Here is a 17295-nt window from a genome sequence, read left to right as displayed (position 1 = left end):
ACCTGAGCTTAGAAATGTAGTAATTGGCTATACTTAGTAAAATTAGCTTTATGCAACAGGTGGAATATATTTATGTGAATGTATGTGTATGCATTATGTATCTTGTTTTCTATTGGGCATTTTTTTCTATAAATTTATATTTTTAGCAGTTTTAGGTTTACAGATAAGCAGTGGAAAGCGGAGAAATTCCCACATACTCTTTCTCACCATAGTTCCCCCTATTATTAATTAACATTCATAGTTTACATAGGGTTTACTATTCATGTACATTCTATGGGTTTTACAAATAGTATGTATGCATCTACCACTAAAGTCTGTGGTGTGGTGTGGTATGATGTAGCGTGGTTTGCTCTGGTTTGGTGAGAGGGTCTTGCTATGTAGTTCAGGCTGGCCTTGTATAGCCCAGGCTGGCTTCCAACTCACAGTGATCTTCTGCCTCAGCCTCCCAAGTGCTAGGATTACAGGTGTGCGCCACCACATCTGGGAGTTTTTTGTGTGGACATAAATTTTCAGCTCTTAGGGAGTGTGACTGTTGAATCATACATAAGAGTATGCATATTTTTGTAAGAAACTGCTAAAATGTCTTAAGTGGCTGTACCATTCTGCATTCCCACCAGTAAGGAATGAGAGAGTTTCTGTTACTCCACATCCTTGCCATCATTTGGTGTTGCCAGTATTCTGGATTTTGTCCATTCTAATAGAGGTGTAGTGCTGCTGTCTTAATTTGAAATACTCTTAATGGCATGCATGTTGAGCATCTTGCCGTATGCCTGCTTGCCATTTATGTCTCTTCTTTCATAAAGTGTCTGCTCGGATCTTTACCTATTTTTTAAAGGGGCTGTTTTCACACTGTTTAGTATTAAGAATTCTTCATCTATTATGGATACCAATCCTTTATCAGATATATGTTTTGTAAAGATTTTTGCCTGCATCTGCCATTATCTTTTTATCCTTTTAAGTTTTTAAAGAATTCCAACTTAGCGCTTGCTTCAGCAGCACATATACTAAAATTGGAACCATACAGAGAAGATTAGCATGGCCCCTGCGCAAGGATGACACGCAAATTCGTGAAGCGTTCCATATTTCTCTATGAAAATAGGGAAGGATGGAGGGGGGGAAGGGCGCATAGGTAATGGGGAAAAATTAAGAACCAAGATACATCATGTACAGGTACAAGCACCCAATGATAAATGTAAACATGGTGTATACCTAAAATGTACCAATAAAAGAATTTATGCAAAAAAAAAAAAAAGCTATGAAAATGTAAATGTGGACAATAGAGGGAATGGGGAGGCTGAGCAGGTATGGGGGAACGGAGTCCCTGAAAACACATTGTACTTTCTTTGTCCTTTGATGTGAAAGTAATAGTACTCCAAAAAGTAAGTCTATTTTTTAAAAATAATTGTGTGATCTAATAATACGTTACAGGATGTAAGGTTTTGGGATACAAGAAAGAAAAAAAAAAAGAATTCCAACTTATCAATTTTTTGTCATGACTTGTGCTTTTGGTGGCGGTGGTGTATTACTTTTTTAACTGACTCCTTAAGGCCAGAAAGCTTTAGATAGCAAGCTATCCAGGCTACAAAGCAAGATTTTTTAATGTATGAATGTATTCTACATTCTAATTATAAAAGTCTGATAACATTAAGGTGTTTTTCTGAAATGTAGTAAGGAGAAAACATTAAAAATACTTTCTTTAAAAATTCCAAAGAATAAAAGAAAATTAAAAAATAAAAAAATTCCAAAGAATGTCTTGTAAACACTTTAACATGGAATTCAGCAAATTTACTCTCAAAATAGTAACAGAAAATTTAAAATTTTGTTAATACTGCTATAGACCATCTCTTCAAAATAATCTATGTAAAAATAAAAAGACCAGGTTCTACTTTTCCATTGTAATAGAATAATCTCATGTCTACTATATTAAAGATGGGGAAAATAAAATTAGAGAAAGGCACCTCACTAGTATTCAGTTTAAGGTAAATTCTGGGAGATGCTTAAGTAAATACATATTTACTTGTTAATTCTGTACTTGATAGTACAGAAGTTACAAAATCAATCAATTCAGAACACTGGAAAGTAAAATGGAGCAAATGCATATAGACTCAGTAACTCTCAAATCTCTTCGAATAAAACTTTCTCTACACAGTGGTATTAAGTTCCTGGGAAATACTAATATGAAAAAAATACTAATTTCAGTATTTTCCTCTGGAAGTTTCCCTCATTTTTTTACACAAAAGAGGCATAAGAAGTAACACAAAACCCAAAAACGCATAAATTACATCACAATAGCCAATACAAAAATACTTACCTAGTCCAAAATTTCAACTACCATCCTTATCAACCCCCTAAATCCTACAATGATGCAAAAGCTTTATCTCCTCATGTAGTTGGAAACTTTCCAACACTAGGCAGAGCCCAGAAGATTCCTTCTGAATTAACAATGTGAACGGGATGACACACTGGCTGGCTATAATCCTAACCTAATATACACTGTACAAGCCAGCTAAGCTGAACCAGAATGCTTTCTATTTACTTCTAGTGAGCAAAGTGAAAAAGACCTTACCAAGTAGCCAATCAAACAGGGAATAACCTATCTTCTCACTGAACTAAACAGTCACGAGCCCTTCCCAATCCCTAGGTGCATGTTACCTAATGAACACTTTACAGGCTAACATTCAGCCAGTAAGACGATTCACCTGGCGAGAGAAGCAACAATTCAATATATTTCAACAACTATTTACTGAACACCTATAATATCCCATGCACTATCCTGAACACTAAGGATACATCAGAGGGCAAAAGAGCCAAAAATCCCTGACCCAATTATTATATTAAGGGAGGGGAGCCAGGAGAAGAGGGAAGAGAAAGAAAAACATGACAGGGTGAAAGGGAGGATGAGTATAATTTCCAAGCATGACATATGCCCGTATGAAAATGTCACAGCCAAACTCATTGATTTGTGCAAATTAGTATATGCTAATAATTTTATTTTTTAAAAAGGAAAAAAAATCCCTGCCATTGTGGTTGAACTCAAGAAGAGGGAAAACAACTTAAAAAAAAAAAGAATACAAAAATAAGTAAATGAAACAATATGTGAGAAGGTGTAAGTGCTTAGAAAAGAGAGTAAGTGGGTGACAGCCTGAGCACACACAGGCAATTCCTGAAACCCAATGGCCATGGTGGCCCCTGAGAGCAGACTTGACAGGATGGGCTGGCAGGGGAATAAGCAAACATAGCAGCCCTAAGAGCAGGCCTGATTAAGGTGCCCAAATTGGCTAGAATGGAGTGAGCTGGGGACAAGGCCATATCATACAGGGCAGAGTATGGCAAACATTTTCTTTAAAGGACCAGAGAGTTGGGCCAGGAGGCGTCATGCCTACCTGGCAAGCGCAAAATCCTAAGTTCAATTCTCAGTTAAAAAAAAAAGTGGCGGGGGGGGGGGGGGGCAGACGGACCGACACCTTAAAGGACCAGATAATAAACTTATAGCCTGCCTGCCAGACCACACGGCCTCTACTACTCAACTCGGTGCCTCTGTAGAATAAATGTAGCCATAGTGTCTGGGTATCAATGAATGTGGCTGTGTATTTCAATAAAATTTTACTTATGGTCACTAAAATTTCAATTTCATATAATTTTTCCATAACATAAAACACAATGCTTTATTTTTTCAACTATTTAAAAACTTTAACACAAACATGCAGTGCAGCCCCAGAGACCAGCACTTGCCTATAAACCCCACCACTTGGGAGGCTGAAGCAGGAGAATCATTAAACTCAAGGCTAGACTAGGCAACTTAGGAAAAACTTGTCTCAAAATAAGGAGCTCCTGGGCCAGGGATTTAGCTCAGTGGTTCCGGCGCCTGCCTCAAAAGTGGAAGGACCAGAGCTCGATCCCCGGTACAAAAAAAAAAAAAGGAGCTCCTGAGAGGGCAGTGTATGAAGCTGTGAGAACAAAGCCAGTGGTACAATGAAGACCCCAGATGCCACGTTCCCCAAATATCTGCAGAGGAAAGCTGTAGGCCATGAGTTGGAATGAGCCACTACTTGCAAGGCCATAGGGGTAGTGCTACCCAAGCCCCTTGGAATTCACATTTTACTACTATATGTCCCAGATGCCAGATACAGAGGTATAGGACTGTTTGCCCTGCTGGATTTCCATCTTGCTTTGGTCAAATTCTTTTCTACTCTCCTATTCTTCTCTTTGGGAATAGGCATGTTTACCCTGTGCCATTGTACCCTAGGATTAGGTAACTTTTTTTTTCTTTTTAACCGGGGATTGAACTCAGGACCTTGCACTTTCAAGGCAGGCAGCGACATCACTGAGCTAAATCCCTGACCTAGCACTAGGTAACTTAAAAAAAAAAAAAAAATAGAGGTTCACAGCTACATATTTGCCCTGCTAGGTTTCCATCTTGCTTTGGTCCAATTCTTTTCTACCAATTGGTCCAATTATTTTCTTTTCTTGTCTTTGGGAATGGGCATGTTTAACCTGTGCCACTCTACCCCGGGATTATGTAACTTTTAAAAAATTTTTACAAAGGTTCACAGCTAAGAGTTTGTCTTGAGTCTCAGAAAAGTCTTGGACTTGTGAAAATTGCTGGAACTGTTGAGACTTTGGAGAAGGGATTATTGAGTTTTTGGTTGAATGCAAGACAGTTGTATTATATTGGGTGAAATTATTACCTGTATTTATTTTGGGGATTAAGTATGGTTTAAAGAGGTATGTTTGGGTATGAAGTTGACAGGGGATAGGATGTGATGGTTAAGCTTGATTATATCAACTTGATTGGCTTAAGACCCATCCAAGGCACTGGTGGAGCACGCTTCTGGGTATGCTGCGTGGGTCATGGATGTGTGACCTTGTATGTAGTCTCTCACTCCATCCTCTCTGGCACTGTTATCCTGGCTGTGATTTTAAGCTGCCATGAACTAAGCAAGTTGCTCTGCCATGGCTTTCTGCTGTAATGTTCCTGCCTTGGAACCAGCTGATCATGTACTAAAACTTCCATGACTGTGGGCCAATTAAACCTCTCGGCCTTTACATTGAGAGTGCTGGATATTTTGTCCAGCAACAGGAAAACTGACTAATATAGGGAGTAAAACCAGAAATTCAGTTTTGGACATACTGAGTTTGCAGTCTGGATTAGGATATAAATGTATAATTTTCAGCATACAGGCAAACAGATACACCAATGAATGGGAAAACAAAGAAGAGATACAACTATAGTCAGAGAAGAGGACTGGCCTAAGAAATAGGAGGGAAGGGCCAGGGATTTAGCTCAGTGGTTCCACCACCTGCCTCGCAAGTGGAAGGTCCTGAGTTCGATCCCCAGTACCAAAAAAAAAAAAAAGAAATAGGAGGGAAAACAAAGTGTGGAAATCTGAGTTTCAGTCTTCATTTCACAACTATGAATGTTTAAGGATTCAAGGAACCATATTTGAAAGTCTTGTATAAGTCTTGTATACTATTGTATAGTTCTACCATTTAGAGGAATTTCTCATCTCCTACACTATTCTATTGCCACTTTAGCCCATAGTTGAGGAAAACTTAATCTTGAGAACATCAGGCTCCTCTTCAAAACCTTACAGCTATTTACTAACTAAATAACTGGTATTCCACTCAGGTATTCAGTGTGACATCCAACCAAGGTCCTTTACAATAGGATGTTAATGTAATTCCCAGTCACTGCTCTCATTACTATAGTTCCAGCCAACACAGGAATAAAAACTCTTTCCCCAGAACACCTTGTACAGTGTGCTACCACTAGGTTCTAAAGTAAATTATTCTTTTACCTGGATTGCAACCTTTTTCTGCCACAATCTGTCACTGTTCTGTCAAATGCCCATCTCTCTTCAATTAAGCTTTACTTAATACCTGAGTTTAATTTCTTCCTCCTTCAAGCCACCCAGCACTTTTTCAGCTTCCTTAATGAAATTTCTATCACTCATTTTTATTTTTATCATAAGCTTCTTATGAAATAACTTATACCTTTATCTCCATAGCTCCTAGGTGCAACACTAGGTACAATGCCCTGCACTCAGGAGTCTCAATAAAATCTGAATCCAATCCTAGGTTTACCTTTCCTTAGAGAGTTCCATAACCACAGAATCTTAAGAGGTTCCATCTGAAAGGCCACTATCTCTTCCCACTCAATTTCGTGGCAGCCACAGTGACTTAAGGGAATTTCCGTCCCTTCTTCCATAAACACAAATCCCATTATTTATTTGACTTATTTCACCCATCTTTTTTTTTTTTGGTCCTGAGGATCGAACTCGGGACCTTGCACTTGCGAGGCAGGCAGCGGCATCACTGAGCTAAATTCCTGGCCCCTCACCCATCCTGAAATAACATGTTCCTGCTGGCTTGAACCACTGGTGGTACATATGGATCTAATCATTTTTATCGGTCTTTTTACTAATAAAATCAATAAAAAGCAAACCCATGGGATAGTCATGCATGTACCACTGGTGGTTCAAGCTACCTGGCAGTGAGACATACAAATTACACCCCATCATGAACATGTTAGTCCTCCAAACCTTCTCCCATTCCTTTAGGATATTAGTATGTAGCTTACTGACACATACCCTACCCTCTGCATAAATATTAGAATTTTAATGACCATACAGATGGCCCCTTCTAAACTTTTGGCCTCTCCATTCCTTATATTCCTTTCTTTCAAAATGTTCTTATCTGCTTATTTTAGATAACAAGGGGCTATAATCCACTCAGGCTACCATTTTCCACAGCCCCTCACCTTTCTCAAGTCTTCACTTCTGTTCTTATCCAACTGAAATTACATAATCCATCATTTATCACCCATACCAGCAATTTCTTTTTTTTTTTTTGGTACGGGGGATTAAACTCAGGTCCTTGCGCTTTCGAGATAGGCAGCAGAACCACTGAGCTAAATCCCCAGCCCCCAGCAATTTCTTTTGTTATCCTCTCCTGGCAAAATCTTGGCCATGGTTAAATCCAATGCTCTTGGCTACATCACATCAGTAATCTTGGACAGTTTAATGTGGCTAATATGGAAAATATATAAACACAATTATACTAAGTAGTCTTTTTCATAATCGTTATTGCCAGTGGTCCACCTCAATCGGCCTCTCACCCAAACACTCCACTGAAACAGCTCTTATCCAGGTTCCCTAGGATTTCCTATTTAATCCTATGAGTGATTCTCAATCTCTCCCTTAGCCGACCTCTCAGCAACAGGTGACACTTTACTTCTCTTGGCTCCCATCCAAAACACCACTCTCTTTATTCTCTTCCTACTCCATCAATTTTCCCATTGTCTCTTTTCTTTTTCTTTCTTTCTTTTTGGGGGGAGTTTTCTAATGTAGCCCATGCTGGCCTTGAATTTCCAATCCTCCTGCCTCAGCCTCACAAGTGCTGGGGTCACAGGCACACATGATCACAGTGGGCTTCTTTTCCTTCTTATCTGTACAATAGTTAAGTGCTGAAGTGTCTCAGGACTCAGTCCCCAGACTGACAGCTCTTTACTAGCACACACTATCCCCTGGCAAGCCGATCCAGACTTGAGGCTTTGAACACCTTCTGTCCACTGAGGACTCCCCAAATTCTGGAACCTGAGTTCCAGACGCAAATCAACATATACACCAGGATGTCTAACAAACATCTTAAATGTAACATCTCCTTAACTCCATGCACACACCCCCATTGTTCCCCCCAATCTTCCTCTCTCAAGGCAACTAACTTTATCCATCCAAATGCTTGTGCCAAAAACATAAGTCATCCATGACTCCTCTCTTCCACTGATACCTCATATCTGATCCATTATCAAATCCTGTCATCTTTACCTGCTAACTCTATTTAGAATCTGAGCACTATTACCACCCTGGTCAGAGCTACTATCATTTAACTGGATTAGACTAGCTGTCATGTTCCACTATCTAGCTTATTCTCAGAAGTAGAATCCAGAGTGCTTCTTCTAAAATCTAAATTAGGCCATGTCATTCCTCCACTACCTTCCAACACCTTCCTGACTCTGAGTAAATACGTTATAATAATTCAAGTTATAAAGCCCTAATAATCTGATCCCTACAAACTTCCTTGCCTCATTGTCTCCTACTCACTGTGCTCACTCCCTGTGCTCTATTCACACTTGTATCCCTGCTAAGGTTCCCACCTGGAGGCCTCTACATCTGCTAGTTTGCCCCTAATCTCCACGTAACTCCTTCCCTCACTTTTGCAGTTATCTGCTAAGATGTCATTTTCTTGTGAACCCTTCTCTGATCACCCTACAAAAGAAGCCAACTCCTCCTGCAGCAACTCCTCATAAAGTGCACCTTTTGTACTCTGTTTTGTCCACCTAGAACAGTGACTGGAACAAGCAAGAAACTCAAATCTCTCAAAATATTTTCCCATACAGCACTCACATTCAATACTCACAACAGTCTAGAAAAGTAGTGAAAACAGAACAGATGGCATAAATTTCTTTTACAATATGAAAGCACTGATATACAAAGATATTCAATGTTTTGTCTACAATCACAAACAGTGAGGTACTGGCACTGCCATGCCTGGAACTGGGTCTCCAGCATCTTTTCCAATTCACAAAGCTGTCTCCACAAGCAAATCAAAGAGTAGGTATATATTTAATTTTGCACAATGATCTTTAGAAGCACAACTTGCCATCTATTCCTTTAAACCAGGATCTAACAGAATAGCACCAAAACTATACACACTGCAATAGCTATTTATTTTCTTCTCACTAAAAGGCTGAGATAGAGGTCATCAGACTATCTTTAGAATTCACAGATCTAGTGACAATTCTGACCAAAGGGAAAAAGAGGCAATATGCCAAGAAACAGTTAAAATTTCAAGTATTCTTTCGTCCTGTACCCACTGCAGCACACTTAACACTGAAAAGTAAACCAGCACCTTGATAAATAAGCTTCAAACAGTGTCACGGATTCTCAAAAGACCTTCTGTTGCCATTCTGCAGGACAGAGCATGGCAAAGAAACCGTATTTGGAGACAGACTGAATGGGAATATTTCTCTAAATCAGGTTTACAAAATGACCTCAGAATGTGAACCAGTAGTGTTAAAAATTACAGATTTTTAAAAATTGAAGTCATTTTATTTTCATGTTGGCAAAATAATTTGGCCTGTTCCCCTCAGAAAAAAAGGACAGATTCACCAAGCACTGTCAATACATGATATTTTTCTTGTATCACACAAAAGTACTAAAAAAATTTTTTAATATTATTAGAGCACTTGGTAATATAATTTAATTTTCAGACTCTTGCCAACACTCATTCTCCTCTTTTTGGCACTGTCTGCCAGTTGGAAACTGTGTATCTAGGTCAGAAAGGACAAATAGCTTTTGAGAACAGTTCAATATCCTTGGCTCAAGTGTTGAAATTATAATTCAACCCTTTCACAAACTCCTTTTAAAATAAACCCTGATGTAAATCACAAGATTAGTACCAATGATATTTAAGAAAAGCCACTGGAAAAAAAAATACTTAAACGCTAGACTAAGAAAACTGGTAGAGATAATGGATAAAAAAATATGAGGTTGGCCACACTGTATGATGTAATCAAGGTAGCAATGGATTTAGGATCAGAAGATTTCCATTCTAGTTCCAGCTCTGCTAATGACCTGGTCAATTCTGAACAAACCTCAACACCTTTGAGCCTCAATTCCTTCATTTACAAAATAAAAGGGTCAGACTACACCTAGATTAACTTTTTAGGTGCTATCTGGTTAACTATGCATTTATGATATAAGAAATCTACAAGAGCATTTCATATTAGATTAAATGTACTCCTTAAAAGTACATGTTCTTACAATGTAATCATTTTTAAAATATTGTAAATATACTTTTTTAAAACCCAGGCAATTAAAGAAATATGAATCTGAACTACCTGGGTAGCATTTTGAAATCACTTCTAGAATGTGATAAAGGTACTGTGTGGGTTCGTGGGTGGTGTTCATACCTTTTAGAGATATATGCCAAAGCATTTACAGGTGAATTTACAGGAAAAATCTCAGATTTTCTTTAAAATAATCTAGATGGGGGGGAGTTAAGCATAAAACCTATTGGCCATATGTTCTAAGTACTGAAAATGGATAAGGAGAGAGTCTTTATGGTTCACTGGCATTCTCTCTACTTGTGTACATCTGAACAATTCCACAAGAAGGCTTTGGAGTGGGGAGTATAGCAGTGGTAGAGCATGTACTTTGCATGCACAAGGCCCTGGGTTTGACTGGGGTATACACAGGAACAAATTTATCAAGAATCTAAACAAATTGTGACTTGATCTCTAGGAAAGTTAAGATTTTTCACATGTCCTATTTTCCTTAGACACAATATACCTGCTTTAGAGAGCCCATCATGTCTCAGTGCATAAAAGCAAAGGAAGCAAAATGTAAAAAAGATTTTAAAACACCTTGAGCAATTTTGTAATAACCAATAATCTTTAATCAAGATGTGGTGGTCAGGCCAGGGATGTAGCTCAGTTGGTGCTGCAACGCATAAAAGCAAAGGAAGCGAAATGTAAAAAAGATTTTAAAACACCTTGAGCAATTTTGTAATAACAAATAATCTTTAATCAAGATGTGGTGGTCAGGCCAGGGATGTAGCTCAGTTGGTGCTGCGCCTGCCTGGCAAGCACAAGGTCCTGAGTTTGATCCCCAGTACCAAAAAAAAAAGATGTGGTGGTGCACACCTGTAATAATAACAGCACTCTGGGAGGCTGAGGCAAGAAGATCCCAAGTTCTGGCTCAATCTGGGCAACTCAGCAAGATCTTGTCTCAAAATTTAAAATTTTACAATAGAGCGGGAGAAGAGTGGCTCAGTCCAAAGGCCCTGGGTTTAACTCCCAGTAATCCTTTTAAAAGAAAAAAAAAAGATATGAATCTTCTGATACAGCATCTGGAAAAACTGCGACACAGACACTCATTGAGTCGGACAACACCAATGTTCACTGTAGCACTATTTATAATCACAAAATACTGGAAACCCTAATGTCCATCAACAAGAGAAAACAAGCTGAGAAGTTTATGAATGACAATGACTCATTTCATGTTTAAACTAAAAATCAATGCTAGGGGAAAAAATCTAGTTGTACAATATATACAAAAGAATATCTTATCTAAGTTTAAAAATCCATAAAACACCACATATAATTTATGAAAAGAAATATACTTTTAGCATGAAAACATTCAAGGTGAAAAAAGTCAGGAGAATAGTTATCTCTGGGAAAGAACAAGATCAGGGAGAATACATACATGGTACATGTATGAGCCCCTGTATCTTAAGAAAATAAATTGGAAGCAGGCTTGCCAAAATGTGAGGCTGTAGAAAAGCTATGTGTGCTGAGTATACAGTTATTTACCATATTTTACTTTGTCTATATCCTTTAACACATCCCACCACCACCTTGAACCACTTGTGGTACAGGCATGACTTGTGGCTTGTACTACTGGTGATACAAATCATTTTATTGGTCTTTTTACTAATAAAATAAAAGGTCTACAAATGGACCAAATCTAGCTAATTGTTTGAATCTGATTACTGCCCAAATATAAATATTAATACTATTCACACCAATTTTTAAATTACAATAATCAAATTTATTTCATTAAATTAAAAATGTATAAATTTATTTATCAATAAGAAATTCTTAAATTTTAATGTGGAAAGCTTACAAGTACCCCATTGCTGGTGTATATAAAATGCATTTAGAACTGCTGTACCACAAATTAGCCATATAATTTTTTATACCATTTTAATATTTTCCTTGAAGAACTATGATATGACATCTGATCTGTTAAATCAACACCTTTCTTTGCATTACTGTAATAAAAGACCCCCCTGAGAAGTAGTGCAAGCCACCTGATGGACAGTCAGACACATACCCACCGGTGATTCAAGCCAGCGGGAATGATCAAATTCAAATCAGAGCCACCTAGCAGCAAGACATACGAATTACGACCCCATCACAAACACGTTAAAACAATTTATACTTTCATAATATTTAAAATTACACACATGTGTAACCTATTTATAAACAAAAGGAATTTGGTCCTCTTAAGCAGGAAATTAGGTTTGACCTTATACAGATACCAGCAAAAAATAACTGTTGAATGTAAACTAAATACTGATACTGGGTAGAAGATAGAAAAAAGTTTCTCCATCAAAAGAAACTTTTAAAGGGCCTGGGGATTTAGCTCAGTGGTTTCACCGCCTGCTGCGCAAGGACCCGCGTTCAATCCCCGGTACCAAAAACAAAACAAAAAGTAACAAAAGAGACTTTTAGGGCTGGGGATTTAGCTCAGTTGCACCTTGCCTGCCTCGCAAGCCCAAGGTCCTGAGTTTGATCCCCGTTACTGGAAATTTTTTTTTAAAAAGACTTTTTTTAAAGTGAGATGAGACATATCCCAACATATCTAGAGGAGTTACTAAAGACACTCAAAGTACTAGAAGATGCAAGATAAGTCATCGTCGCTGTTATGAAAGTTTCAAAGCACCAACAGGAGACATTCTAATTTTAAGCATAAAGTCCAGTAATGCTTTTCTAAGCAAAGATCCACTGAAAACCCACAAGATTTTCCAAGTTCCTCTAACCTAACAGAATTCACCTCCAGTTCTAGCTTCCCTCAAGTTTGTTAGGAATTGGTTACAGAGAAGGAAAATTTAAACTAACTTTCTTGCACATAGAGTAGGCCATACTCTGGGGCAGAAGTCAACAAAACTGTTTCTTCTGGTGGTGGTGATACTGGGAATTGAACCCAGGGCCTTTGCAACGAGCTACATTCCCAGCACTGTTCTCCTCTTTTCTTCTCTTTTTTCTTTTCTTTTCGTTTGAGACATAGTCTTGCTAAGTGCCCAGGCTGGGCACAAACTTGCCATCTTCATGCCTCAGCCTCCCAGAATGCATGAATGATGGGGTAAGTGTATCCAAAGTGAGGGGGATTAATGGCAATGTATCTTTTACTCTAATAAATAGGTTTAACATGTACTATTTTGATCACCCTTTATAGTTCAGTGGTAGAACAAAAGCAAAAATTCTTAGTACATATTTTCTGTTCATATTAGAAAATTTTAAATTAAGATTTGTATTACATGGGCCGGGGATTCAGTTCAGTGGTTTTGCCACCTGCTGCACAAGTGCAAGGACCTGAGTTCGATCTCTGGTACCAAAAAAAAAAAAAAAAAAAGATTTGTATTACAACCCAGCCAATCAATAAATACACTTATGTAGCACTTTAAGAGAATTATATAAATTTTATATAAAAAGAACTTAGTCTAATAAGTTTCAATTACTCTATCTTATAATTTCCTATTAAGATGGCATTTATAATACTTTATATTCACTTACCTCTTACAGAGGTTTATTAGGAAAACACTATATGTAATTGATAAACACTCATAATAAATAATTTTCATATGCAAAAAGGGTCCCATTGTCTGAATTTCTAGTGTGAAACAAACCTCAAACCTCTAACGGTTTACTAGCCACACTAATGTGTTTACTAGCCACAAGGCTTTAAATTGTCCAGCCATTTGGATATTACTGAACCAAAAGAGAGACAGAAAGACAGACACACAGGGAAAGAACAAACAATGCCACAGTAATGTGAAAAATGCATTCAGTTAAGTGTTATTATTCACTGCCAAACACTATAAGATCTTCTTGGCTTTCCTAAAATAGATCCTTCACATCACTATCAGGGGTATTATTCCCGCCCAGGCTGTCATCCCAGCACTCAGGAGGCTCAGGCGAGAAGAACACGGTGAGTGTGAGGCTAGTTTGGGCTACACAGTGAGTTCAACACTAACCTAAATTACAAAGTGAGACCCTGTCTCAAAAAAAAAGGATCCCTAAATAAGCAGTATAAGAATATTAAAGGTACTGCCTGCTGTGCAAGCACAAGGACCCGAGTTCGATCCCTCGTACCAAAAATAAAAAATAAAAATATTAAAGATAATCTGAAATAGAAACAGTTCCTACCTACATTGTCACCAGACAAGCAAAAATGTAATTAGTAAATAAATTTGAGTCTTAAACATTCCCACATATCAGTAGATAAACTAGTTCTTATAAAGAATCATACAAAATAAATTCATCATCACAAACAATCCTGTGTGGTTCACAGTAATCTCAGCATTCAACAAATGGAAAGACACACTTATAAATTCAGTAACACTAATACACTCATGCAACTAGTACATGGCAGGGATTAAATACATATTCAGGTCTCCTGACCAAACTTCCAATCACAAAAAAACTAAAAGGTAAAAACAGAATTTAAGGGCCGGGGGGTTTAGCTCAGTGGTGCCTCCACCTGCCTCAAAAGCAAAAGGTCCCGAGTTCAATCCCTGGTAACAAAAAAAGAAACAAAATTTAAGTCAGGAGACCAGGCTGTCACTCACAGCCGTCAAGGCCTTTCCCCTGGCCTTGTGAATTATTGCTTCCTGAAAAAATAATACCTCCTGCCTATCATGCCCCTCAAGGCTACTCTATGATCAAAGGATTAACATTCATGGAAGTAGTTTGAAAAGAACAAAGTCTTACATAAACAGGCAAGATTACCCTTCTGACCTCACCAATGTCTGAACTCAAGGGACAGCAACCATGAGCTTGTGACTGGTGTTTTCAGTCTGCAACAAATTCTGCAATTCAAGAAGAATCTTGACTAAATCTCAGTTATTTAGAGGGTGTAACTGGTAAGTGGAAAAGTACAACCACTAGGTTCATTCATCAGAATTTGATAGTTTTATTAAGGCAGGAGCAGACTGGGCTGGGGATTTAGCTCAGTGGTTCCAGAGCCTGCCTTGCGGGCGGAAAGACCTGAGTTTGATCCCTGGTACCAAAAAAAAAAAAAAAAAAAAGACAGGAGCAGACTAAATTCCCTTGGCCTCTAAAGGCCTACCCACCAATCCCTCATAGTAATAAAGGCAATGTACTCAGCTAAACATTTTGCATGCGTTACTTATTTAATACTCAAGTCCTCTATAGAAGCTACGATTATGTCATGTGTACAATGGAACAATAGTTTAGAGGGATAAAGCAATTATCTGAGATCAAGCAGCTAGCCCACAGCAGAAGCAGGACTAGAACCAGACCACCTGTCACAGAGCTGCACCGCTTCATATGCCATAAATCTCTGTCCAAAAAATCCACCTATCTCTTGAGAGCCAGTTCAAATGCCAGCTCTCTCCAGAAAACCTTCCCTGATTCCAATCTCAAGTGTGGAACCAATTCTCCCTCTTCTTCATTCTCAGAGCACTGTTTGATTTTTCCCTCTATTGACACTTGTACCTATATATTATATACACACAGGCATGAATGAACAAATGAGTACCTAACTTTATGATTTTGGACACATATACACACATGGATATGTACATATAAATACCCATATATAAGTAAAGTATATATTGTACAATGTATATAAAATCCTGGCTAGTTTTGTTTTTTTTTTGAGACAGGGTCTCGCTATGTAGTCCAGGCTTGGCCTCGAACTCACAGTAATGCTTCTGCCTCAGCCTCCTGAGTTCCAGTGCTGAGATTACAGGCATGGGGCACCACAACTCACCTTTCTGGCTAGTTTTAAAAAAAAAACATTACTGGGCCAGGAATTTAGCTCAGTGGTGCTGACTCCTGCCTTGCAAGCACAAGGTCCCGAGTTCAATTCCTGGTACCAAAAAAAAAAAAACATTACTTGAGACTCTAGGAATACAGATTACTCTCCATTATGGTTTCTGGTGTCCACATCTCAGCCCATGTTCTTTGCCCTCCCTCATTAATACTCAGTGACCTTGTTCCTAGATTAGGTCTTGAGCAAGCACTTAATTTCTCTAAGTCTCAGGTTCTTCATCCCTGAGAAACAACACACTATTTCAGAGTTGTTTTAAAGCTAGGCAAGAACGTCTTTAAAGCGCTTAATGGAAAGATTAAGTAGTTTGCCCAAAACCATGGTGCTAGTGAATGACACAGTGAAGAAATGAAGAAATGAGTTCATGTTTAAACAACCTATGTTATTAAATCTCCTGCCTGATTCCAAGAGCTAAAGCAAGCACTATCAGCGCAGCTCATGTAATCATTACAGTCTCCAATGTCTTAATTTTTAATGATTGTAGCCAAGGTAAGAACCTGAACCATGCCAGGCTCATTTACTATTTAGTCAGTCAAAAAAATATTTATTGCTCAAATTACAAAAATTCAGTAAGTACAGTGGACCCTTGACTTACGAATTCAATTCATTCTCAAGGGCTGGCTGTAACTCAAGTTGGTCAATTGAAGGCTCGGGCTCCTCTACACAGCCTTCAAAGTCTCTCTCCTGTATACAGGCAGATCTCAAAGTCCTGAGAGAGACATTTCTCAGATTTCTCAATTAACCCCACACAGAAAAGGATGTTGTAGGGCCAGGGATTTAGCTCAGTGGTTCCACCGCCTACCTTGCAAGCGCAAGGTCCCGAGTTCGATCCCCAGTACCAAAAAAAAAAAAAAAAAAGAAAAGGATGTTGTAATGTTCCTTCCAGAACTCTTTAAGGGTAAAATCCATATCTGAGACCATCTGGAAGCATAAGCAGCTGGCATTCAGGTTGTAACTCAAGACTTTGGTGTAAGTTAAAACTAAAACTGCAATTGTAACCCAAGTTGTTTGTATGTCAAGCCAGTTGTATCGAGGGTCCACTATACAACACTGGTGATGTTCTCAAACTCTATGACCAAGAGAGCTCTCGGTCTCCCAATTAAGATTTCAGACTCTTGTCTTTCAAAAGTACAAAGTCAGCTCTACTCCCAATCCCCAACTCATAAATCTTACTTCTCACTCCTCTGCTGGAAAACAGCTTCACCCATACTTACTCAGTAAAATATCTGCTTGAAGAAGTAAAATGGAATTAAATTTTTCAAACTACTATCCTTAACCTCTAAAACTATGTACCTTTACCTTGCACTCAGGAAGCATCCCCTGATCTTGACCTCCATACCTCTTCCTCTTTGCGTAAGCTGCACTGAATTAAGTAGCCCTTTTACATGTTCCCACTGAATTAGTTTGGTCTGTCTTATACCACTTACCAGCTTTGTAACTACATGTTCGTTGAGAGGGATACTATGTTTTGTTCTCTGCTGTACTGCTAGTACCTAGAGAGTAGGCTCTCAAATAAATGACTGATGACTCAAATTAACTTGCAATACTTCTGGTGGGTAACATGCACAAATCCACATCTCCACATCATTCTCTACAGCAGGAGTACAGCTAGACTTGTAACTTACAACAGTCTTACCACAAGGGCTCTCTTGCT

General features: G+C 38.4%; 1 protein-coding gene and 1 non-coding gene across 16 annotated transcripts in view; one reads left to right on the top strand and one right to left on the bottom strand.

Moving 5' to 3' along the window:
- Strbp (spermatid perinuclear RNA binding protein) overlaps positions 1 to 17295 on the bottom strand; it is a 184496-nt gene that overhangs the window by 117697 nt on the left and 49504 nt on the right. The window lies entirely within an intron of this gene.
- On the top strand, positions 981 to 1087 carry LOC147826088 (U6 spliceosomal RNA). The gene has a single exon (XR_015439908.1). It is a non-coding gene; the product is annotated as a U6 spliceosomal RNA (small nuclear RNA).

The sequence above is a fragment of the Heterocephalus glaber genome, unplaced genomic scaffold, assembly GCF_053883595.1.
Source record: "Heterocephalus glaber isolate CG9 unplaced genomic scaffold, H.glaber_assembly_v1.0 deba00001479, whole genome shotgun sequence".
NCBI lineage: Eukaryota > Metazoa > Chordata > Mammalia > Rodentia > Bathyergidae > Heterocephalus > Heterocephalus glaber.
Note: the sequence above shows the minus strand (reverse complement) of the source record. Positions and strands in the feature narration are given on the sequence as shown.